The 25,977-nt window shown below is 50.7% G+C and overlaps 1 protein-coding gene and 1 long non-coding RNA gene across 11 annotated transcripts in view; one reads left to right on the forward strand and one right to left on the reverse strand.

Moving 5' to 3' along the window:
- The window catches only part of EDA2R (ectodysplasin A2 receptor), a 311,154-nt gene that overhangs the window by 265,723 nt on the left and 19,454 nt on the right, over window positions 1-25,977 (forward strand). For 2 of the 4 annotated variants that reach the window (XR_012777365.1, XM_075513511.1), the window contains exon 1: window positions 22,340-22,466. The gene's annotated coding sequence lies outside the window, so the exon portion shown is untranslated. Of the gene's footprint in view, window positions 1-22,339; window positions 22,467-23,423; window positions 23,545-25,977 lie in introns of those variants that run through there. The other 2 variants (XM_075513509.1, XM_075513510.1) reach the window with 2 other exon arrangements.
- On the reverse strand, window positions 29-23,555 carry LOC142415318 (uncharacterized). 7 transcript variants are annotated; one of them, XR_012777367.1, is made up of 6 exons: window positions 23,420-23,555; window positions 19,986-20,898; window positions 9,946-12,019; window positions 3,826-4,114; window positions 3,090-3,192; window positions 29-1,306 (listed from the first exon to the last, which is right to left on the reverse strand). It is a non-coding gene; the product is annotated as an uncharacterized LOC142415318 (long non-coding RNA). The 7 variants fall into 7 exon arrangements; XR_012777370.1 differs by having other exon boundaries at window positions 29-1,411; XR_012777368.1 differs by lacking the exon at window positions 23,420-23,555 and adding an exon at window positions 21,824-21,952.

The following is a 25,977-nucleotide window of genomic DNA, read 5'->3' on the forward strand; positions in this document are numbered from 1 at the left end:
GATTTTATTTTTTTATTGGTGACTCAAGTTAAAAGATTCAGCAAGAGGTACCAGCTGAAGTGCCAAACTGATGGTGATTTTTGAAGACATATGTCTCTGTTCTTAAAGGATCTAATATCATACAAAAGATATTTTACAAGAAGCAGTGCTTTAAACATTTATTGATCAAAGAAGAGATTCTTAATCTATACATTTATGCAAAATGTAAAACACAATACTAACCCTCACTGAAAGCAGTTAAATATATTGTGCATTACATGGAAGACATTAGAGGTGTCGTTTCAAGCATCTTAATTTTCTTCTGCCTCTTCTTGGTTTTCTGTAATAAAGAGGGAATAGTGTGCAAGATCATTTCAGTCTTTCCTCCGTACAAGACTGCAGCTTGCACATTCCTGAGCATGTTACCAATGCACACACCTCCCACGGTTTGGCAGGGAAATTCACAGTTCTTAAGAAACTTCAGGACACCTCTGAATTCTGCTGCTCTCATCATCCACGCAACACCTGAATTAATGTGGACATCAGTTTTCTGTGCATGGATTATTGGAGCCTGAACTGATTCGCACTGCTGTTTATGCAGCAGCTCCACGAGCGGGAAGCAAATAGCGGTTTCATTTCATGCTACAGCGTTCTTCTACAGCTACTTGCCTGCACAAGTCTGTCAGCTTTCTTTCAAGCTAGGTTGGCATCTGTACTAGGAGGAATGGTAGTTGGCAACTGAGTGCTGTTCTGAAGAAGCTGATGGTATTTTCTGGAAGCCAAGACATCTATCAATTGCTTCAGTTACTGAGTAAGATACACAGTAACCCAGTCTAGTTAGAATTCAAGTTCCACATCCTCTCTTAATGGCTTTTCAACAGAAGCACAGAAGCATGCTTCGGTGCCTTGGCCAAGAGAGATTATCGTTTGCTTTACCCTGGATAATGGGTGCCTTTGTTCTCTATGAAGACGGCCCATGACTGAAGCAGGTGACATTCATTCGATTCTGAGACTTGGGGAGGTTAAAACTCACTCAAACTTTGTGATTCAGTGTCATTGCCTGTAAAGCAATGGTACATACACTCCTAGGATATCCTGTTACATTTGATTGGGCTGTTTTCTAATTTTGTTATCGTTATATTATCTATGCATTATCAGACCATCTTCATGCTTGGTAAGTTTCCCTTTGTTGTCATCCGGGTCGCACGGTGATCCCTCAGCTGTGGTCTCCACAGAGGAGCTCCAGTGAAGCCTGCATTTGTTTGCTTCCGTGTGATTTCGCAGGTGCAGCCAGTCATGGAGTTCAGGCACGGTTTCCTCCTCTGAACTGATAAAAAGAATATTTCTGGTGAACCTAGAGAGTTGTTGCTGCGAAATGTTTTCTGGTTTGAAGAACTAAGAACCACAGTCAGCCACCTCACAAACTTCTGCACTGTTGATTGTACATGAAATGCAAAAAGAAGAAAAATAGTAATTTTCATGATAATTCATTTCTGCAGCCACTTTCTCTCATTTCATGAATTTATGTCCTGCAGTGACACCAGGTTGCCGTTTGGATCTTCAGCAGCTGTGTGAATTGTGTGTAGTTCTGTGCAACATGGCCACTTGTGCCTTCACTGACGCTTCAGGCTTGCCATGCGGAAATGTGGCCATCACAAACTGCATGCGTATTTGCCTGCATATTAGTAGTAGATGTGCTACCAAAGCTGGGATTATGGCTTCTAGGTTTCATGTTGGTGGCCCTTCTGAAAGAGTTGTGTGGAAAATTTAGCGTATGAAAACACACACTAAACCACACGCTAGCCCGCGCTGTAGATGTTGCCATTTACCAGTTTGATTAAAGGACTGCGATCCTGTACTAAAAGTAGAGGAAGGGAAAGGGAAAGAAAGGTTGGAGATGGATGCAGTTGCGCTGTGAGGCGCTGTGCAGTGGTACCCCGTCGTCCCGTCCCCTGGCACAGAACCTACACCGTGCCCATTAGTGCTGGTAGGGTAGGGACAACCACTGCCCGTCCAACCGCTAAGTCTGTTCATGCTTTGACTACTACTCATTGCACCTGAGATTACGTCCAGCACTGGGGGATAAAAATGTGAAAGAAGCTGTACAGGAAGCAGATGTGAAATATTCCCATAATATAGAAAAAAATCAGTTTAAAGCTTGAAGCAGCGGGTTTTATGTCCTTCTCTAAACTGTTCTTTGTGTAGTGTCTATTGCTGTAGATAATAGTATCTGTTGTTATATGTCTTTATACTCAGTTCTGTATTTGACTTATTTGTTTTTCACTGAATCCTCCCTTTGCTTCTGTGTGACTGGGGACGAAGTACAGAACGAAAGTGAAGGCGAGCTACTCCTGCTTGAAGTTTGTCTAAATGCTGGCTTATGCTTGTTTGATGTTTCAGCCTATTTTCATCTAGACTGTGGTTCCAAAACTGCCATGGTTGTAAGGACTTACGTGATGGAAGTAGTAGAAATGTGTTATTTTGAGCTAAATGATATCTGATTAAGCACTAACACTGGTATTTTCAATTGGAAAATATTTAAAAAAAAAAGATTCCCAAGAGCAATAGTGATCATTAAATGGTATAGGGAGGAGAAGAAGAAAAAGGGCTGGAAACTTGTACGGAAGTATGATGTTTCAGTCCAATGAGAGTGCATTCTGTGCCAATCTCTCACATGAACATGCTGAGATCTGATCAGCTTTGACTTTTCTGATACTTATCTGCATAATTTGTTCTGTATTTTCACTTTCTCTTCCTTAATAAGGAAACATGCCACTAACTGAATACTTGGGCTCTGTTTGTCAATTTAATACTTGGGCTCTGTTTGTCAATCTGTTTGCCAAGCTCTGTTTGTCAATTTAGTTTATTTTAGCTACAACCTGAAGATTAAAACACGCAAGTGAAAGGGTGGAAAAAAGGAAAATAGGCTGAATACAAAAGAAAGTGATTTGAATACACAGTCAGAAACCTGGGCTTAAAGCATCTGTTGTGAAAGCCGCCAGGATCATTTAAAACTTTTCCGTAAAAGGCACGCTGGCATCATCAGTCTCAAACTTGCCTGTTTAGTGGGCTAGGTGTAACCAAAAAGGGTCTTCTTATTAAATATATACCACGAGTAGCTCAGATCCCCGGTTTTGTTCATTTAACATATTTTGATGTCAGTAATGCTTCCTTCTTGGGTATATTTTCTTACATTGCTGTTACCAGTAATACCTATATATTGGATGGGACTTGAGAAAGGAAGAATGTTTAGGTGATTGCTTTGTATCTTTCATGGTTATTGCCATGTAACAAGGCAAAGAAAAATCAGGCTTAGTCTCCTGTGAAAGGAAGCATCACTTATGCTTCATAAAGAGCCTGTCGAGATTAAGAAAGCTAAAATTCAGCCCATTCTTTATATATAAATATCTTTATAGAATCAGAGTAATTAAATGCAGTTTCTTATTTTCAAAACAATTGCCAAAAGCTTTGGTTTGTTTGGGGGTTTTTTTGTCTATAAAGAAAATAACGGAAGGAGAACTGAGGAGTTTAGCACACAAACACAGACGGAACTAACAGTGCCAAATTAACATGCGTATCATTGAGGAAATGGAAGAGACAAATAGGTGGGACTGGAAACACACAGCAACGTTTGTCTCCAAAAGGATTATCATAAACAGGATTGATTTTTTTTAATTGGCTGAGTAAATGCAGTGAGAAATCACTTTTACTTTCCTTTGTATCACTGCTACTGTTCTGCAGATGTTCTATTGCCAGAGCATTTTGGCAAGAGGATTTAAGGGAACATGCTTTCTATCACCATCTATTGCTCAGCTAAAGGGCAGGAATCGAAAGAAAGAGGCAGACCTTCCTTTGCAGGACTGGCAGCTGCCCTCCCAGAGCGACCGTTTGGGGAGCGATTCCTTTCCGTTGATGCATAAGGGTAGCACAGTGCCGTCGCTCTTGCCACGCTGCTAGGTGGTTACAGGGCTGTATTCACGACACCTTGCTCTCGAGTGGGCTGGACAGTGGGCACTGGACACTGCCTGGGCAGTGGGTATCGGAGTAAGGTGGCTCGTACAGAGAGCAGGGAGCAGTTCGCCCTGCAGGAGCCTGGAGGCTGACCAGGTACATCGCTTGAGCAAAGATGTTTTTCCTACAAGAAAATCAGTAGTGGAATAAGGGGTGGAAGAAGGAGTGACATTTAAAGTGACCTTAGAGAGACATTTGTTCATGCCATATGATGCTGACAGCTGGGGAGCCGCAGTCACAAACTCTACAGAGGGATGGAGATTAGTTATTAGTTGTACACGCACAGTGATTTGTTTCCTTTTTCCCCTCAATAAAACGTACTTTGCTTTCCACACATACTCCCTGGCGTGACAGGCAGGACAGAGTGGAAAGAATGAAGGATACTTGTGCTTAGGGGCTTCTAGGAAAGAAATCTTGTTCTGTTGGTTTTCTTAATTTGCAGACGAATCTTATGTTTGAATCCAACCTTCACTGCTGTCAACAGAAGCCAGCCAAAACAGGAAAAAACTATCAGATAATCTAGGATAAGGTCGTGCGCATGATGGAAATCCTAACTAGCTAGGATAATAGCTAGGATAGACCTGAAAGGACTGTCTACTAATAGATGCTGTCAGCATCTCCGTGTTTCCATTCATAAGTCTGTATACATCAGTTTGATCTTGCACATATGCATTTTTGCTCTATGTTGAGCCAGTCTTGTCATGGTTTGGGGTTGTTTTTTTTTCGCTCGGCTTTCCCTGGCAATATAAATTCAAATGTAGTCAATGTATAATGCAAGATGTACACGTTGTCCTTTGCAGATAGTAAAATTGTCAAGGCCTTAAAGGCAGCGTTACATACACCGCCCTGGCCACCTGCGTCATGTGAAGCTTCAGGCAGCAGCGTAATTGCAGCATCCTGCGACGACACTGCCAAAGCAGCGCTCCCCAGCAGTGCTGCCCGTGGTTAGGGGCATTTCTGTCGTGCGAGGGTGTCGGCTGCGTGGCACAGATTACCATGCTGTGGAGAAATACAGGTATGAGGTCAGGAGCGTAAGAAGATCCTGTAACAGCAACAGAGAAAATCTTCACCGGGTGAAATAAGTTTCAGACGTCCCCTGTAGCAGGGGCAGTTAGGTGACCAGGAGAAATGTCCTCCTTTGCTGCCCTCTCTGCTGATTTTCAGTTGTTATATCATGATAAAAAGAGCCAGTAACATACTTCTTATAGGAAACAGTTGCTGCTTTTCCACACTTTTTTTTTGAGCGAAAAATCTTTTTTTTAAAAGCCAATGTTTTAGTTAGTGTTTACCTTAGAACAGTTTACAGTACTGTGCTGTAATAGTTATGCAGTCTATTTTGCCAAATTTTCTTTGAAAATATTTTCTTTTCAGAATTAATAATTGCATTTATTATTTTAGTAATTTGCAATGAGAATATTTATTACTCTAAACATGGGAGTCATTATTTGGTTTTTTTTAAAAGACAAAATACCTCATTAAAGCTTGGAATGAAGAACATCTCTGGAAAAAAAGGGTGAGCAGTTTTGTGAAAAACTGACGAATGGTCAGTTTTTGATGATAGAGTACCCTTAGAAGTGAAATAAATTCCAACACATATTATCCTCCAAAAATGATTGCCTTGTTTCTCATCTGGCTAGCTAGCTCCTCTGATGCTATTTCCCCAGTAGAAAATAGCTGCAGTTCTCAGGAATGCTGAGAGGGTCCCACTGGGAGGGAAACTGTGCCCAGAATCACAAAAGGGAAGACATACGTCCACAAAAATATCCATGCAATAAAACACAGTCCAAAGCACGAGGACTTTGGAGGTCCCCTGCTTGACAAGCCAAAAATCACAGCAAAAAATATTTCATAGTCAGAATTGTTTCCTCACAATCTCTTACTTTCTTCTCCATTTCTTAGGGGCATTTGTTCTGTCTGCTTCAGATCTTGTTCTTCAACAACGGACGAGGAGAAGGTGCTCGCACTTCTGCCCTTCTCTGCTGCGCGTGTTGCTCAGGCTGCTGCGAGCTGCTCTCCGGGTGCAGCCTGGCCCTGGGCTCGCTTTGTTTTTCTTCTTGTAACGCATGTAGAAAATGTGCAAAGCTAAACCCCAGAATGAATGCAGCACCGGCAGCTGCTCTGTGTGTGTCCTCTGAGCTGCCTCGTAATTGTGCTTTTCCTTGAATTGGAAGGCAGGCTGTCGAGACCCAGAAATGCTTCTCGTTAGACAAGAGAGAGCACTAATCAGGGCTGCCATTTCTTGCCGGGGCTTTTTACACAGAGGGCATCTGTTGGGCAAAGAGGTATATCCATCTTCGGAGCAGATGTCACATAGTGACTCCTGGTCATGACTCACTTGTTGCCAAAGGTCAAACCAAGCTGGAAAACCTTGAGCTGAAGCTGAGTCAGAATCAAGGGACGGTCGCCAGCTGCCCGAGAGACCCTGCCGGCTCTTCGCTGCAGTCGCAGAGAGCCTGGCCCCCCTTACCCTGCCTGGTCCCAGCAGGGAAACGATGAGTGATCTCTCCCCAGGCCAGAAGGGAGAGTCACCCACCAGGAGAGCAAAGCTGTGTTTATGACCTTCTTCTAGGTTCACCATGGAGCCAAGAGTGTTGCATGTGAGCGAGCAGCTACAAAAGAAAAATTTAATTAAGAACTGAAGTCATAAATCTGTGGCAGTTTGTTTTCACCATGGCTTTATTTGGTATTTGCCTCAAAAAGATCAACAGAGTCAAGGGCAAAACCAGCTGTAATGAACGAAGTGATAGATTCATCTATTGTTTTCTCTTGCGCCAGCGGGGCCCCGAGTCGTGCAAGCAGCTACAAAGGGTCGCCTGCCCCCACGCCTCTGGAGGCAAGCCAGGCACGAGGGTCTCGGGTCAGTCTCTTCTGTGGGTGTCAAACTGAGCTCCCCCTTTCCAGACTCCCCAGACGCACCCTGGGCCTGACTCGTGGCCATGCGGACCAACGCGTGCCGCCCTGGGAATGCACCGCTGCTGCTGCGCTGCTCTGCACGACCGACATCTCCGTGCGCATCGAGCGTGCTTTCCTTCGCACGCCCCGGCCGAGTGGGAGAGCACACCCTGCTCTCCGTGCCTCGGGGTCCCTTCCCTCTCGTTTCGGTGTTCCCTCACTTGCACCCCACATGCTCACCCCTGGGAGCTCGCCTTTTCAGATGCTCCCCTCCCCTCAGTTTTTTATTCCCTCTGTGTCTTCCTGCCTGGATGCCCATGCCAGCCCCGGCACGGTGATTCAGGCAGGAAAATGAGCCTAACTAGAAGTGCCTAACCCTCTTCACACTGCCCGCTGGACTCTGCCGAGCTGGGTTTGAGCAAGTCCTCCTGCTCTGGGGAGCCTTTGAGGTTGTGCTTGTCCATGGACACATTTCATCCCCTTGGGAAAACAGCAAATTTGGAAAAGCTGAAGTCTGCAGCTAGGTGAGCAAAATAAGAGCTGTGTCAAAAGTGCTCAAACTGAAGTTAGCCAGAGACGAGGCTGGAGGCAGGAGGAAAAGAAGATCATCTAGTTTGCTTCTACCTTCCAAAAGAAAATGAGCCGAGGAAGAAACAAATTAAACAGTGACATTGCCTGGATTCCTAAGCAACTTTCCTGGGAGCTCCAATAGCCTGGGCCAAGAAATATTTGAAGCTCTGAGTGCACTAGGTCCTGGTGCAAATGTCTCCACCCGGCCTTCAGAGAAGGTTCACGCTCCAAGCGCTTCCTGCATGAAGTATATCAAGAGAAATTATGGCCCAGGCCCATCTTTAAGCAGCTTTCTATTTTTGCAGACCACAGACCAGCGTGCGTGGCAGTGCTGGTGCCTCACAGCAGGCCAGCGGAGACGTCCTGGCAGGCGGCCTGCCCAGTGTTTGTGACCACTGTACTGTGAAAATGACCTGGAATACGCTCATGGACATGGCTTCTTGTTTATATTACAGCAGAAAAGTCATTGTCACTGCCAAAAGAAGACAAAAGGCCACCAAACAATAACACAGCCATAAACGAAGGCTATAAATACGGAGATGGATAGTAGATAACTACAGGCTTTCTCTCTTACACATGGCATCCAGCTTGGAAAGTGTCCTGTAGGCCAAGTTGTTGCTTCTTCAATGGGACGTAGGAGTTGGGCCCAGTAAATAAGAGGCTGTCCTTGCTTACAACCCTCTGGCAAGTGTGGGCGTTCTGAAGCTCTTTGTCTCATTTCTGGAAACCTTGCTCCGGTCCTGCTCAAAGTCCAAGATGAGGCAAGGTCTGTCCACCTCTGTGGCTCCTAATGGCTGTTTATCTACATCAGCCGTCTGGTGTGGTGTGGCCACCAACCCTCCGTCAGGGTGACATCTCAGAGTGGCATGACCATCACTCACTTTGCACAAAGCCTTTACTCAGCTGTGACTCCCCAGCACTTCAGCTCTAGCAGAGCCGCTGCGTGTCCCAGCAGCTGAGGGTGCAGGACGGCAGAGCAGAACTGCTGTCCAGGCCAAAAACCCTCCTGGGTTTGTGCATGTCGGCGTAGCCGTATAAGAAGCGTAGCACAGAGAACGGCAGAAAAAGGCTTCATTCTTGCATTCCTGTTGGCCTGTAAGTGAAGTGCCAAATCCAGTTCTACTGTACGTTACTTTTGGTTGTCCTCCTGCGAGACAGTTGCGTGGTGTCAGGGGAATGGGCTGGAGTCAGGAGACGTGGTTACAAATCTCAGCTTTGCTGCTGTTACACTTTTTTCCCGTAAGTTAAGTCTAATTTTGCACTGACAGAGGATGAACGCTGTTGTTCAGCGGGAGCTGAATGAACCTACCAGAGGGCATTACTGGAACCGGCAATACGCATAGGTTACAACCAGCGCCTTCCGTCAGCAACTGAGACGGCTTACCTCTTTGTATAGCTTTTGTGTTCCGAAGCCTTGATGCTTTATGTGCATTTTCCCTTTCTTTGGGAAATGTGGACTCTGTAGGGCCCTTACTGTGGTGCTTCCTGACTTAACTGTTGTATTTTAAAGAAAGCACAGCAAAGCATCTCTGCCTTCAGAAAAAGGTTAAAAAGGGATCTTTGCTATGAGATGACTGTGGTAGATCTTTGCTATGAGATGACTGCTATGAGATGACTTTACTATGAGATGACCTGTGGGTGACTGGCGGTACCAGCGCCGATACCTGAGTCGGAATGACTCAAAGCTGACTTTGTAAAAACAAAGCTTGTAGCCAGCTTTCTGTTTATTCACAGGGACTCTTTTTCCTACTTCTGTATTAAACCAGCTTGAGTAGTGCCTCTCAGCTGGAGTGTCCCCTACCCTTTCGTGCCTTCACAAGAGCCGTCCAGCTCTACCCCTGCTTGCTGCAGCACTTTGTCTATGTGCAAAATACTACAGATCAGTATAAATGGCATGATTTTGCTGGGACGTGCTTTTTAAATGAGAAAGAAGAGACATAACTTAGATAAAATATGATCTTTTTGAATGATTTTACAGAGGTACACACTTGCATGGAACCCACCGTGGGGGTTTGGGGAGTTTTGAGGAGTGGCTCTGCAGATGTATTACATTACCGGAGTTGCAGCAGCCAAGATGTCATGCACCGAGTGGCAAAACAAACAAACCAACCCCAAGTAGGTATCTCACAACGGGGAGAGCTGAATCTTCACTGCATCATTCCATGACAAATGAATGCAAAATCATACCGCGTGTGATGCAGAAGGGTTTGATCCCAAGCTTTGGAGTGGCGGCACAGGCTGCCTTCCAGGGAGCAAAAAGTTCTGAATCTGAATTCTGAATCCTAAACTAAAATCTCTCCAGTGTTTTTGTGACATGATATTGTGCTGAAATACCTCTTTTAGAAAGAAAAGCAAAAAGCCAGTGTTTGAATCCATCCTTCACTGAAAGAGAGCACCTCAGAAAGCTGATAAAAACTCCTTCTAAATCAGTGTGATGCCCAGCAGTATTTTGATGTTAATAAAACAATACTTTTCAACATAAATATTACTTACTGAATGCTCTCAGCTGCCAGTGGATTTCAAAGGAGCTGGCAGTGCCCACTTCTGACTAAAAGAGAGTCTGCTCCTGCATTCAGCTGCGCTGGGGGTTGCATGCGAGATAAAATTGAAAACTAAGTCTTCCTTCTAGTGCATGTGAAAACAGCTGACTATTTAAGGAAGAGAGAAGCAGGGTCTGCTTTTTAGTGTACGTAACAGACCTCTGACCCTGACATCTGGACGGCCGCTGTCTTGTGTACACACGGTAATTCCCACTGTTCGTGCCACAGGGAAAGCAGCGGCAGCGCAGCTTCGCAGCTGAGGGCACCCACGATTATGGGGCGCTCAGGGCCTTCATCTGCAGTGTAATCCACTCCCCGAAGTACGGGCCAGCGCCAGTCCACCGACATTTTATAAACAACCCTGAATTTATCCTTAGAAGTAAGGTATATTAGCTAGTGCTAAGAAGACATTTTTCTTTGGCAAGAGAACTTGCCTTTTCTGACCAGAAATTTTTTAGTGATTGGAAAAAAATGAATCTGCTCTTCTTAGCTTCCATGGGTCAACATTAAGATGCAAGGTCAGGGCTCAAATTCTAGTGGAAAACAGGAATAAGTACTGCCTGCAGCCCCTGAACACCACCAAGTCTCTTGTAGAGAGGAAGCTCTCTCATGGATTTGAAAGTAAGTTTGAAAAATCAATTCAAAGAATGTAATCAGCTGACATAGAATGAGGCTGTGGGTACCAGTGAGAGCAAAAGGTTGCCCAAAGATCCTGGTATGTTAAAGGGTCCTGGTGCGTTAAAGAATCGCACTGACTTAAGCTGACTTCAGGCTGTGACTGCCCTTCTGAAGCAGTGCTTTGCACTACTCATTTGTCAAAGGCCGAAGTGTTACTTAGCTGTACAATAACACTGTACCTGTGTAACGGCCGTAGTTATGGCCAAGTGGTTAAGAACAGCTGATGTGCGTTAATGCCTACAAACCTACTTTAGGCAGCAGGTTGCTACGGCCATTGCTGAGTTTCTGCTTAATTATTTATTCTGGCCTGCCAGCTTTGGCACCGGATGTATAGACACATTTAAGGTTGACTTCTGTTCAGCTGCAAATGGACTGCACGCTATTGAAATCAGAAGAGTTACACATGTCTGCATAATCAGATGGACTCAGTGGCAACAAGTGAAATCCTTCCTTGCAGAGAGCTTAAGCTCTTCTCTTTACCGTGAGCAGGCTGGAAGACGTATATAAAAAGCAGTGTTGTTTTTGCAGCTGCAATCTAGCAGCACCAGTCATACAAGCAAGAAGAATAAATGGTAAACAAGTAGGGCTAGGCTGCCTGAGGAAGTGCCTGAAGAAGTACTCTCTTCTTTCCGGCTCCTCGGCTCGGTCAGGGTGCCCAGGGTTGGATTGCTCACTTCCCCTGGTAAAGCGAAAACTGGAGGTTGTCAAACAAGCTCTGGGTTTCCAGTTCAGAACAAATAAAAGGAGGTGCTTCCTTACGCAACAGGTAGTTGAGCCATGAAACTCCTCACCAAAAGGTTCTGGGGATGCTACATTTGTCTGTGGGTTTGGGACGAAACAAGAGAGTTCAAGGAAGAGAAGTCCATCAGGGTTTACTACATATATGTTTGTGCTCTGTTTTCGTTCTCTCGCCCCTGTCCCCACATCTGGCTATTGTCAGAATCAGGGTACCGGGGCTGGAGGGTCCTTTGGTGTGGCCCTGGAAGCCCATTCTTCTGTTCTTCGGTAATTCCCTTTCTCGAGTCTTTCCCTCCATTAAATCAAGTCTTCGTCTTTACCTGCAAAGCTTTACATAGATGTGGTCATCTACATATGGTCCTTTTTGTCAGGTTCATGCCATCTTGTCCTTGAGCCAATGTGCTGTGCCAACTGTCTCAGCCTCACCCCACTGTTTGTCAGGTCTTCACATCAACAGCCTTACACAATCCAGCTCCAGCACCTGGCTCGGGCTCCCTGTGCTCTTTGCCATTTTTATTCTGCCATTGGAATTTGTCCTGAGAGATCTTCAAGGCAGGGTCAGTTCTTGGGGTTTGGAAGAACATCTGTCCTCCTGGGTGCGGTGCAGAAGCCTGACAATACACAATAATCATTAATCAGGGGTAAGAGAGCAGTGAGAGTGTCTGTGTCGCCAGTGAAAGAGCCAGTACCACAAAGGAAGGGTTGAGCAGTGAGGAGGTGCCCAGTGATGGCTGACCCTGGGTTCGTGACAGCAGAAACAGTGAACAAAGAAACCCCTGTCTGACCAGCTAAAAGCGGTACATGACGGAGTTAGAATAGCGGTAGAAATGTGCCAGGTTTGTTCAAAGGCGGGAGGGTGCGTGTGGCTTTTATTATCTACTTGATTCTTCCTGTAAAACTGACCCGGGGCGAGGAGGAAACAGCAGTATCTCCGTGGTGTCTTCTTCCGGAAGGGAAAGGCACAGGAGCACTTGGCGCAGCTGCGTGAACGCTGGAACACGCCCTGATGTGCTCTGCATCCTACAGCTACCCAGGCTGGGGCGTGAGGGCTGGTTCAGTGCCGCTGAAGCAGTTACGCCGTCTTTACTCTTTCTGGGAGGGACACCAGCTTGCCCTCAGCTAAGATGGTGGGTCGGTAAAGAACAAACAATACAATATCCAAATATCTTTTTTTTTTTTTAACTAGGGAGCAACAACCAATGAGTATTAAGCACGTAACTACTTTTCTCAAATATGCAGTTATTAGGAGTATGTAACAACCACATGCTTGCTTGTTCTCTGACAGCATCTCGGGACTGCCAGAAAGATTGTCAGTAACTTTCTACCAGTCCTGCCAAAGGAAAGCTCCTGAAATACACCGTAATGTCCTCTAAATGATGCAGGGGAAAGATGCGTGCCAACAAGTTCTATCTATCTGTTCTGTTTTTACTTTTAATCATGCTGAAAACACAGGTTGCCAAAAACGGATGCCATGGAAAGCATTAGGGATTATGCAGAACTGTTTTCACTCTGCAAGTAAAACTCCGCCTCTTCCCTGCTAAATGCCCAAGACTCTGGTTCCCATCAGATTTTCCTTGAAGTGTTGGAAGGATGTGTAACTGAGGAATGAAGAACAATGGGTGTATTTACTCAGGTGTCCAGTGAAGGACCAGCCTTCTTCTGGCTGGTGAACCTCCTTTATGGGCAGAATCTTCCCTCCTGGGTTTTTTTCCTCCCTGCACAACGTGGCTCAGGGAAGAAGGCAGCTGGAACACGTTAACCAGCTGACAGCCAACTTTCTGGAACTATTTCCTTCTGCAAAAGACAGCAAAGCAAGCAGCCAGTTGTTCCGTCCATCTGTTGGTCATTGTTTTCCCCTCTGAAATTAGGAGGCACTCTGTCGTTCTCACAGCCCCCATTTCTCTGGGGGTCTTCCTCCTGGATTCTGACCTGGAGTGACCAGAGAGGCACCTTCCGCCCTAAAAAACCCCACCAAACCCACACAAACTAGTGGACTGCTACCTGATCCACTGCCACCTGAGGGCAGATCCTGACCTGCAGTGGGTATTACAACCAGCAGCAGCTTTTGCTAGTGGCAGCTGGGGCAATTACTTCTGCCCTTCCTATTTCTGTATGCACTCTGGTCTGCAGTGTTGTAATGGGGGGCACACGCAGCCCACCGATAACCTCTTCTTCAGCCCCCGATGGCAGCTGCCCCACAACACAACCGCTCAGCAAACTAATAGAGCTTGAAGAAGCTTCTCGTGCTCCAAGACAAAACACCATCCTGCTCTCACCTGGTGTATTTGAAATTTGCTACCAAATCTCCCTCAGCAGTCGTGTTAGCATGCCTTGCAGCTTTTCATACATCTGGTGAGATCTGTCTCTTCCAGAAGAACTGATCATGGACAGCAGGAATCTGGTATCCTGGGAAGCCTGAAAGTCACAACGTCTCCGTTCCTACATAGCTTTGTAAAAATCAAATACTTCAAATGAAAGAATTTTCGTTTTGCTTCCTGTGATCCAGTCATTTGTGAAAAGGATGGGCGCAGGATATATTTGCTTTTCTTCTTCAACATGAAAACAGAGTAAAATCAACACACAAACTAAATTTCCTTTTAGTATAAACCAAAACAAACGTGGACCTACTTTTGAAAAGGCTGAGAGAAAACACAAGAGGTGTTTCTTGATGGAAAATATTTTGCCATATTATTTCTTTCAAAGATTTCCAGAGAGTCTTCTGAATTTTGTGCCTTTTCCTAACACCCTGTACCAACAGCTAGATCCCTGTGACACTCACGATAAGCAGAATTGTGTGTGTCCTCCTAGATGAAACTCATTCTAACATAGATACTCTGGTAGGCGACCAAAAGAATCCTTGAGGGTTGTATTGCCAGAGGGTCCTAAGAGAAGTCCTGCGGCTTTTAGGAAAATCCCGGTATCTCAGGAACACACAGCTGTAAATAGGCAACATGCTTTCTAATGAACACTGGCACTGAGGAGTGGGAATGCCTTGGAAACGTTATTCTGAGACAGCTTCAGAGGCATCTGTCGTCTTCTTGCATCTCATTTCCATGAAAAAATGATCTAATAGAGAGATTCTCATAACTTTTTGGAGAGTGAAGAAGTATCAGCCCTCAGTGTTTTCATGGACCATCAGCAAACTCACTGACCCCCTTTCTCAAACACTGAATGGAAAAGACCATGAACATGGTTCGTTTCTGTTTGGTTTTGTTTCCTTGGGAAGGAAGGACGGACGGAAGGAAGGACAGAAGGATGGCAGGAAGGACGGATGGCAGGAAGGACGGAAGGAAAAGACCACATGAGAGTAATAATTCCCTGCTGGGGGGATATTTTGCACTTTTTGTTTTGCCAGGTTAATTTTTGCTTGGGGCTCACCAACTCATTCATTCTGATTGATCTATTTATTTATGTATTTAGGCCTTTGCCACTGGCAGGCAGTAATGATTCTGGACAGTGAAGAGTATCCTGGTGATGACCCAGGATATACGCAGGGAATAAAGCAGCAGATGTGGTTTCTGTGCATAGCTCCTTTGCTGTGGGAGCTGGAATGAGCCCTTATTTACCGTGGTCCCTAAGCAAATGTCAGCTGTTAATAGAGGACTCAAAAATCTGAACTCTAGACTTAACTGCAACGCAGGTAAGAAAGCTGAATGCTTAACACTCCTAATCCCTGTCGCAGGGTCCGTGACCCAGCTAGCTGGAGCTGTGACTCGCTGGTGTGCAGTCTCTACCTTTTGCAGCTCTTCATCCTCCCAGCTGGGCATGTGAAAAAGCTAAAATCACTCCTTGTCCTTTTTCTCTCAAATTAGAGTTTCTTTTTGTTCTCTTCCCTGCTGGCAAAGACCTCCAGGCCCCTCTGCAGCTCTGCCAGTGCTCTGCAAAATAGTGGTGTCCAGACAGAGGCTGAGGAAGCCTGTGGGGAACTCATTTTGCAGCAGAGGCAGTGACAGAGGGCAAGAAATCTGATGGACAACCGCCTCCTTGCTTTTCCAACCCGGCTAGTGCAGGGCAGCACGGAGCACACCGCTGTGCCGGTCTTAAGAAAGACCACCTGAAGAGCATTGGAAAGAACCAAAACCAAGCACATTAAGTCCAGCAAGACTTATGCAGGCAATAGGGCTGGGTACAGGAGTAGTGCTGTTCTCTCTGAGAGTTTTCAGTTGCGTCTGACCACTCTTAGGCAAGCAGTGGGCTCCCTGCGTGTTGCTCTTGGACAAATATACTCGGTCCCCTAAGACTATGGAGTCTCTCCCATCGTTCCCGAGAGGTCTGATCCTGCCTTCTCTGATGTCACTTGGAATTGGGCCAGTTTGGGGCGCTTGCCCTAGCTAAGAGACTGTGCAAAGATGTCGCTCAGAGAAGAGTGCTGATTGCAGGGAAGAATAACCCATGCCGGCTGGTGACGGCGAGGCTCGGTGGGCAGCCCAGAGCCGGGAGCAGTCAGAGGGTCACTGCATGTCTGGCAGTGCGACTGCTGCCTTGTGACCCCGATGGGAGAAGAATCGATAGCCCCTTACGGACATTTCCACTGGAGGAGTGAGGTAAATAAATGACAGCTGGAAACCACTCATGAGTTACTCAAGACGAGTGAGAGAGACAGCAGGGAAAGAGCAAAATGCCTTGGCATGGAAAACCAAAGCGAAGCGGGAAGCTGGAGGATGCTGAGGAAGGGGAGCAACAGGAGGATGACTGGGGCGAGCACTGGGTGGGATCCCGCCTCTGATCCCGGGGCTGGGGGCAGAGACGGGCTCTCTTCAGGGGGGGTCTGAGCGGCAGGCATAAAGGACGTCTGCTCTCTTCTTTTTTCTTGGTGGGGTGGTCCCGTACCAGCCCCGTACATGAATCCCAGCGTGGCCCAGGCGCAGGGACGGCTCCTGTTCGGCAGGAGGGGGGTGCCACTGCCGAACCCCAGGTGCCGCAGGGAGACCAGCGCCGTTAGGAGTCAGCTCTGCTGCGTGACCGTGGCGTCGGTGGTCGCAGCGTGGTGGCCCAGCCCAGGCCCGCTGGCTCCGCGTGCCTTTGTGATAATCTCCTCCCGCAGAGCTGGGGTAGCCCTCTCTGTTCAAGCAGTGGAAAAGGGCTGGGGACCGTCTGTGTCCTCCAACGCCATTTCTGGTCATCGTTCTCAGGAAGGGTGTCCAGCGTCCCACACTAGTGGAGTGGAGGGTGCAGCAGTACCAGAGATCATTATCCACCACAGCTTCTCTGGCAGGACATTGTCCCTCAAAGATGGATCCCAAGCTCTCTTCTCTCGGATCACTGGGAAAGCAGTGGGTTAAGGAGGAGTTGGGGAGAGATCCACAGCATCCCTGATTCACCCAGAGCCTCCAAAGCCTCCCTGGCCCCTTCTCCAGAAGATGTAGCAGTCTCCTCACCATACTTGCTGTTTTGGAAAAGTTCAGTTGGTGTGTCCCACCTCTGATGGGATGATGCCCCAAGGCCATGCTCTACCACCTGCTTACAAGCAAAACCAACCACAGACAGAATGCTCCGAGTCCCCCTTCTCGGCTCATCTGCTGATCTGAAGTAAGGATATTTGAGTTGTCTTTAGCTGTCTGAAGGGTGCAAGTCCTGGTGGGAAAAAAGGGGCTTTTAGCAATGGTACGGAGAGCAGCGCACAACGGAGTGAGGCAAAGCACAACTCATTTGGGGCTTGCTGTTGAGAAGAATAGCGTGAAAGCAAGGACCATTTGCCTGTACAATGCTGAATTTGAACATATCATCATCTCTGTCGTCAGGGGTGCTGCCCGCTTCTGTTCTTACAGTTAAAACTGCAGGTTGTTGCACGTAATTGTATGAAACAGAGAGGTCTAAAGTGCCCTGTCACACACGAGCAAGCTGTGCAGACTGAAAGGGCTGAAGAGCGTGGTCAACGAGATCATGGGGAAGAGGTCTCAGTTACTCAGAAAGCCTTGCATTTTACATCTGGGAAGGAACACAGCAGAGCGGTGAGGAAAAACTGGAGAAAATGCATGAAACTGGGCGGGAGAGTAGAAAGAAAGGAAAATTTAAGGCAAGGTAAAATGAAATCTGTGCCGGTGGTCGCATGACCTTCACAAAGTAAGCTCAGGAAGGAGAGGGCAATTCGCTGATGTAAGGTGCTCTGTGCAGAGGTGGGCAGGCCCGGCTGGGGGGTCCGGCTGCTTCCAGCGAGCATCCAGGGCCCTCTGCTGACGCGGGGCCGAGCAGCAGCTCCGCACGGCAAGTTTCTGAGCTCTTAATTCCTCTGGCAGCGAGAAAACCCAACAATTCCCCTCTGGGGAAATACTGAAATCCACGCTGGCCGGGCCCTCCCCAGAGCTCTTGCGGGCGATGTCCCGTGTCCTGCCCATGCCTGCCTGCCAGCGTGCGTCCTCACACCTTCCAGCGCGCACGGCAATACCCATGATTCCCATGATTCAGCCTCACGAGATGCTGCGGAAAACCAGTCCTGTGAGAGCGGTACAAAGGCGAGGCTTACAGCGAGAGGCAGGCTGAGATAGCTGGGGAAACCACACAAACGAGCTTGCAGGCACAGAAACGATAACCTTTATTCTGGAGGCTGCTTTTTTCAAATGTGAAGATGAGCAGGCTGGGAACATTTTTAACCATTAACGCCCTGGGAAGATTCGCGAGGGGTACTACAGGTCCAGGTAAGGACTTCAGGCATTGGCAAACGAGGTGCTGTGGCATTAACTCTTACAGGCCCGCACCCAAGAGCGAACGCGCAGGTTTGAAAGGAGAGATGACTGTGTCCCGCACAGGTGAGTTCGGATACTCTGCCTGGGAAGGTTGAGGATGTAAAAGCCTACCTGGCTTTTATGGGCTGGACAAATTCACTGGAAAGATAAGCCATCTGCATTATTTAATGCAGAGGCATCGCTTGTCCCTGACCCACAGTTTGCTGGGAGACTCTTCTGGAGAAGTATCACGTTGGCCTTGTCCTTACGTCTGCCAGAGAAGGGCTGTCGGCCAGATGACTTCTGGCCAGCGATAACTTGTTCTTAGGTGAGCTCGTGACTTCTCATGCTGAGAGGGGAACTGCATCGACCTCCTCCACTTCCCAGGAAAGCGACTTAGCCAGTGGGTGCTGATGTAAAAGCAGATACCACCGTCCAGCCCCTCTCCCCCAGGCTGTGTCCAGAAAGCGAGTGCCGCTGCCTCTGAGAGTGGTATGAAGATGCTAAATCACTGTCAAGACAGGGAAGCCTGGATGGGTTTGGAGACACAGGTCTCTGTTTTGGGGGGTTCTAGTCTCTTGGTCAGCTGAACCTGGATTTAAGTGGAATCTTAAAATCTCTCTGCAGGCTGTACCTCCAGGCAGCATCCAGCTCACATTTAGACTTGCAGCTCACAGTGGCCCAGGCTTACACCAGGAGGAACACGCCATAAGCACTGGAAAGCACATTCCTGTCTTGGGAAAGGCTTGCCTAGCTTCCTGACTCAAGCCCTGGAGCACCACAAGACAGTATTTTAGAGAAGCCAAATGTCTTCTACATACCTCTGCAAAAAAGACAGCAACAAATCCTAACTGACATGTAGAGAAGAGTCACAGCATGCATGGGGTGATCATGTGAAAAACCCAATTTATGTAATGGCCCTAGAAAGAAACTGTGCTTGCTGAGTTAGATCTATAGGTGCAGTAAACGCCATACGGCCAGGCACGATACCAAGTTCCTCTGAACACAGGCCCTATTATTTTGAGCACTGTAAGTGGAGAGGGCACTGAATCAAAGAACAAATACATCAGAGATCACCTCAACACTCTCCTGCTCAGCTGTATCTTAGGTAATCGCAGGAAATTTCTCATAGGGAAAATTCAGTAGATCTCAGCCCAAGCAGCTTCTCTCACGAGGTAAGCAACAAAGGTGGCTCTGAAGAGGTGGCCTTGACCATGAGGCAAGAACTAAAACTGGAGAAACGTCAGCTGGCAGGAGTGAACGTCATGTCCGGCTCAGCACCGGGCGCTCCCACGGAGCACCTCCAACAGGTCTCACCTGGAGGCCAGAGGGGAATTCTGCACTGCTCCCATGGCCTTTCATAACCTCCCCACCCGGTTAAAACATGATTTTGTGACGCCTTAGGCAGGGATGGGCAGAGCCCTGATCTGAAACGGAGGGGAGGGTGGAAGGTGTCCAGCTGACGGTACAAGTGTGACTTCTTCACTGCATCATCCTGTGTCCTGTGGAGGGGGTAGGTGGGTGGGTGGGTGGGTGTGGGTGTGTGTATATGCGTGTGTGTGTATACGCGTGTCTGCGTGCGGGTGGGGTGTTTAGAGTCTGCTTTGCCCCCACGATAGATTCGTGCCTGGATTTGGTGCCCTCTAGTGTTGTGAACACTCCAGTATGTAAGAAAAAGCTGTAAAACACATTCCCTGCGTCAGAATTCATGGTTTTGCTAGCTCATAATACAGTAATTTTGTTAATTATGCTATGTAGTTACAACTTAATGGAGATAACGTGACCCTGAGCATATCAGGTAATTACAGTCAAAACACCAGATACCTCGGGACACGTTTCTGTAGGCTGAAGCTAACATCTCAAAGGTCTTAGCCCACAAAATACACCCAAATCTGTTGGATGTACAGCACTTTACCTGACCCAACGATCCCTGCATCTGGAATAGCAGAAATCTGGCAAACATCCCCCAGGCGGTCACTGCTGGAGCAGTCTGGCAAGCCACTAAAGCCAGTCTGTCTGTGCTGGTACCAAAAGGGCAGCCCTGCCACCTCCCCAGGTCGCTGCAGGCTTTCGCAGCCGTCCTCGGGGCAGCGCTGGTGCTGCCTGTGTGGCTGTGAGGTGCTGACCCGACTGGGAAAGCACCGCCACAGGAACAGCATTTCCAGCTCTATCGGCAGTTTTTTCTGGCTCCCGTGAGGCCACAAAGGGCGGCAGCAGAGAAAGGACCTGGGGCAAGAGCGGGGCTGCCTGCTTCAGCCTCGGCCCCAGCGCCGGCGGGCTGGGGCTGGCCGTGGCAGGGCACTGCCGGCCCCTCAGCAGCGCGGTGCACCAGCCACCAGCGCGGCCGCCGCAAACCGCAGGGGCCCGGGGAAGCTCTGCGAATAACCTCTGCGAATAACCGCCCATCGGCCAGCCGGCGTGGTGTGCCGGATGCGCTATTGCAAATCTTTCACCTTGATTCAATCGGCTTTTTAGCGGAAAATAATCCTACAGATGAGCTCCGCTGACGTCATTTTGCTCAGTAACAACTCTTATGTCAGCCTTCCAAAGTGCAAAAGCTGTGTTTGTGTCCTTGACTGTCCCGCCTGCCTTACAGCCCCGATGCGAGGCAGCCCCTCCGGCAGCGCTGGCCGCTTGCACGCTGCCGTCTGCGTGATGCAAGAGGGGCAGCAGCGTTACAGAGCAGGCCAGTTGCATCAGACGCGGACCCGCATGAGGCAAACTGCCCCATGTGACAGATGAAGTCATCCTTATCGCCCTGCAGAACAACTCCTGTTGAGCTTTTTGTCCTGTGGAGATTGCATCATTAACCTGGCTGAAGCACCGAGCTGTGAAAGATCAGAAGACTTAGTGAGAAAACAGCGAGGAAGTTGACTGCTTAACTGAATTTCATATAAAATCCTTCTAGTTATTCCCATCCGACACTCTAGCTTCTCTAGGAACTGTTATGCAATGACGGCGGGGAACTTAAGGGACTTCTCCAAAGCATTTGCTGGAGAGAGATTGCTTGAATTTTGAAAAAAGAGAGAGAAATGGGGAGAATGTCCCAAAATAACAGGTTTAAAACCAAACATAGTTCGGGTACGCATCCTCGTGCAACAGCTGTTACTGAGAGCTACTGCCCAGGCCACCGAAATAAGCAGCACTAACTCTGCCTACCCTCCAGGTCCAAAGCTTGGGAAGACGGCAGGATTTTGCAACGGGCCTGGCACATCAAAACTTAAGAGCTAACTAGTTTGGAGGCACAATGAGCTGGAAAAAGTGCCCAGATCAGTACTACCGGGAACATAAACTCCCTCCTGCAGAAGACAGTTAGATTCCACATGGCAATTTGGCAAACACTGTGGCGGAATAAGTCTTTTGCACAATAATCCTGGGACACGTCCAGGATGACACCCCTGAGCCACCCCCAAGATTCCAGCGATGAGTCATGCCGATCGGGCCGTTGGAAGTTCCGTTCGGAGCGGGAGGGAAGTCCCGCGGCCACGGCCACGGCCACGGTCACGGTCACGGCCATCCGCCGCCGCCCGGTGTTCGCCCGCCTGCAGACGCCGTACGCGCGGCGCGCAGAGCCACAGCCCAGGCCACGCACGCATGGCCCACGGCGCCTGTGCGCGGGCGGAGGGCGCGGGCGGCGGAGGGGGCTCTGCCAGGCCGCCAGCCTGCGGCCGCGGTGCCCGGCAAACCCAGCCCTGCGGGAACAAGGCCCTCGCCCGGGGCTCCCGCCTGCCCTCCCCGCCCCGCGGCACCCACTCCGCTGCCGCCGGCGGCTGTCGAGCCCGCGCGGACACGAGCGGCCCGGGGTTTCTCTTTTTCCCGCATCGCGGCCGGTAACGCCGGGACGCCCCGTCGTTGCTCTGCCCGGACGCCGCGTGGCGCTGCACGGCTCCCGGTCCGCGGCTCCCGGCCCCGCCGCTCCCCGCTCCCGGCCCCGCCGCCCCCCGCCCCGCTCCCCGCCCCCGGCCCCGCCGCCCCCGCCCGCCCCGTGCTCGGCGCGCCGGGCCGGCGCCGCTCGCGGGCGCCCCCGCACAGGCCGCTCCTTTGCATAGCCCCGCCCAGGCGGCGGCGCCCGCCAATGGGAGGCGGCGGGGCGGGGCGGTGGGCGCTCCCCGCTGCCCGGGACGGGCTGCGCCCCGCTGCACGCGGGCTGCCGCGGAGTGCTGCGCGCGCTGCCCGCACCGCTTCGCTCTGCCGGCCCTGCCCGCCCTGCCCACACCGCCCCGCCGGTCCTGCCCGCGCTGTCCACACCGCTCCGCTCTGCCGGCCCTGCCCACACCGCTCCGCACCGCACCGCCCTGCCGGTCCTGCCTGCGCTGCCCGCCGCGCTCCGCTCCGCCCTTGCCTGCGCTGCCCGTCCCGGTTCCGGTCCCGCCGTCCTGCCGGCACCGGCACACAGGTAAGCCCCGGGGTCCGCGCGCCTGCCCGCCCGCCCGCGGCGGCCCCGACCCTCCCCGGTGCCGGTGTCGCCGCCGGGCGGGGGCTGTTGCGGGGGCCGGGGGGAGCGGCGGGGGCTGCGGCGGGTCCCGCACCGGGAGGGCAGCGGCAGCGATACACGTGGGCTGCAGCCGGCTCTGGCGGGCGCCTCCGAGCGCCGGCGGTGCGGCCAGCCGGGGGATGCGGAGCCCGGGGGTGCACCCGGCGGGGGTGCCGGGCCCGGGGGCGCCGGGCGGGGTGGTGGGGGGCGGTCGTGCCGCCGCGGGCCGGGGAGCCCCTCGCCGAGACGTGCCCGGGCATATCCCGGCGCGCTGCCCGCCTTCCCGCGGGCGGGCGGCGGGGGGCGCCGGCGGGGCCGGGCGGCTGCCGGCGGCCGGGCGGGCCGGGGCTGCGCCGGCGGCTCGCCCCGCGTGGGTCGGGCAGCGGCCGGGCCCCGCGCGTGGCGGGCCGGGGGAGGCGGCGGGCGAGGCGGGGCGAGCCGGGCCGCGCGGCGCGGCGGGGGAGCGGGCGCCCTCCGGGACGGCGGGGACCCGGCGCCGGGCGGCCCCGGGGCGCGCCCGCGGACGGCGCCCGCCCCCCCCCGCGCCGCCCGCCCCGCGTGGGCCGCCGCGCAGCCCTTGCACCGCGCCCGCGGGGCGTCTGGCGGCCCCGGGCCCGCCCGGCCCGGCTCTGCGGGGCCGCGGCGCTGGGGCCCGGCGCTCGGCGGGTCCCGGCCCCCACGCGAGGGCGCGGGGAGGCGGCGGCGGCGTCGCCAAGTGCCCGCGGGGGCCGGCTGCCGGCGCTCAGCCCTTGCCAGCGCTGTCACTGCTGTCGCCTCTCGAAAGGCGTCGAGCGATTCTAGGGGCGCGGTGAAGCGGTCCAGAGCAAGCGCCGACTGCAAATTCTTTTCTTCGTACCAGCCATTGCTCGAGTTACCTGATGCTTTTCTCGGCGAAATCTGCGTGCGTTTGCTTGGGATGGTGTTAAGAATTGAAGAGAAACCAGGCACTCCAAAGAGAGCGCGTTGTTACTGCAGGCAAGACGGTGACAATTACTAAGAAGTAGGTGTGGGGCAAAAACCGGACAGAAATCCAAGGTTTTATAAAAATCGATAGGAGTGTTGGAAGTCTCACTTGAGGTATCTAGTAAGGCAGAGTGTGGACGCCCAAGGTGGACAGCCAGAACTCGACAACAATCGGTAGTTATCGCCCCAATCTATAATTAGTTATCAAGCCTCTCGCAGCGGATGTAGGAATAGAGCTCTGTAGCCGCAGCCCAGGGTGGCCCCGACTGAAGTCATCCACGTTCCCGAGGGACGTCGCGTTCCTCCAGCACCCCGGATTCTCCTTTCTGGAGCCTCCGTTGTCCACCGCAGTTTGCAGCCTGGCTCCTGCTCCCCGCGGGCGGGCAGCGCCGGGGGCAGCCCTTCCTCTGGGCAGGGATAGACCTGCGTCCGGGTGGGTGCTCTGTGGGACTCTGCAAAGCTGCATGGGAGCAGCAGCCGAAGCAGGCGCGACGCGCTCCGTCCTGGACGGGGGGGGCTCGGTAGGGTTTCACGTGCCTCCCTCTGCAGCTGAAGCTCAAGCTTGTGAAGCTTTATGAGCAGGAGTAGAGAGTGAGCGTTGCAACCTGGGGGCTATCGCAGTGCAGTGAAGAGAGAGGCGACCAGCCCGGAGCGCTTCCCGCCTGAGGCTGGGGTGTTCTCACCTAAAGCAAACGTACGTTCCCAGCCACTCCAAATTAAACAGTTAGTGGATAATCTTGTGAGTAGAATTTCCAAATATATTGGAAAACCTGCTGATTTCTAAGCCACGTGGAAAGATTCAGACTCAGCCTTTTTCCCCTGTTTTTGCTTCCCTGAGCAGTCCTTCGTCTACAAGGCATCCTTCAGGGGTGGCAGAGTCACTCCCAGCATGGTTTGTAGCGTAGGGAGGCACAGAGAGATGCTGTCCGGACAAAACGAGTGCAGACTAACGAGCAGGAGCAGAGGAATGACTGAGCAAGAGAGTGGGACTAGGCACTGCCATACGCAAGGCATGCAGTAGTATTTTCCAGATAACATTTCATTTTTCCCCCCCTCCTTTTCACTTGCAGTTCTTATTTAGGATTTCAGCTCTCTGGTTTTCTGTTCCAATATACACAAGTACCTCATCTGAGCCGCGGTCACTGCCCGGCTGGGCTAGTCTGTCGTGCAGCAGAGTAGAAACTTCCCGCGACGTCCCGCTGGCTCGCGCGGTGACGCAGAAGAGCCGCTGCTGGTGTGCGGGTGTCGGAGCCCCGAAGGTGGGTCTCGCCACCCCCTGTCCCGGGTGAGCGGAGACCCACAGCTGGAGAGGACGGGGTCTGCGCCTGGGGCAGGGACCAGCCTGGCCCGTCTCCTGCTGCGGGTGCTGCGCTGTGCTGCCTGCCCTGCCCGCCCGCTGGTACCTGCTGGGCCGTGGTCGGACGGGGAGAACCAGCAGCGCTAACGCTTTCACTGATTTTTATTTTTTTTTTTGTACCCTTTCACTTACTGATCTCCTTGCCCTTTTTTCCCTACCAGAATCCATTAGCTGGACACAAAAGAAATTTCTAAATAGTTTAGATTCCCAGATAGTCTGATTTTTTTGAAAATCACATTTTCACAGGAAAAAGAAAATGACAGAGCTCCAGAACTGTCACGGAGGTGAATGAACTGCAGCTTGCACTGTAGCTTTGCTGAAATGCTTTATCTCATGCAGTGGAACTCATTCAGCAGCTCATGTTTTTGCTGCCTTGAGTAATAACACAGTGGGAGGCACACTCTGCTCGCCTTGCTCGGGCAACTTGTCCCATTGAGACAATAAGAGTCCTTTAACAAATTATGATGGTTTTAAGTTAGAAGATTTCACGCATCTCAAAACGATGGCAGCACACTTTGCTTCCCTCCAACTTGTAAGTGCATTGATACTGTGTCATGTTTATATTCCTCGTTGGCAAATAAAATCTGCTGCTCTGGCAGTCACCTTGAGATCCCGTGTAGTTTCCAAAGAGGTGGGAGGGTTTTGTTGTTTGGTTTTGTTTTTTACTTTTGCCTAATTAGGACCAGTTGTTTTAGTGGCTTATTAGACTACCAGAAATTGCTGCTTTACCGGGGCAGCGCTGTGTGGTTTGGATGTACGCTCCACTTACAAATTAAACGTCTTGGTTCTGGTATGGTTAAAATAAGAAGTAAAAAAAAAAAAATCCCACAGCTTTGAATTTCGTGCCAGATATTCAACAAAGCGTTCATTCCATGTATCATTATATTGTGGCTTGAGAAACAGCAGGCCTGCTCTACGCTTAATAGCTTTGCTGGCATGGTTGCGGTGCGCTCTTTCCCCCGCCATCCGGAGCGATACCGTCATGCTGGCAGATGTCCTCGTGCGTGGAGTTGCAGTGGCACGGGATTCCTTTTGCCTGTGTAACTTTCTGTATTTGGGAAACCGGTTTAAGCTGTGCCTCTTCTGGGGAGACAGGCTGCGAGGGTGGGTCCC

This window comes from Mycteria americana, chromosome 10, assembly GCF_035582795.1.
Source record: "Mycteria americana isolate JAX WOST 10 ecotype Jacksonville Zoo and Gardens chromosome 10, USCA_MyAme_1.0, whole genome shotgun sequence".
NCBI lineage: Eukaryota > Metazoa > Chordata > Aves > Ciconiiformes > Ciconiidae > Mycteria > Mycteria americana.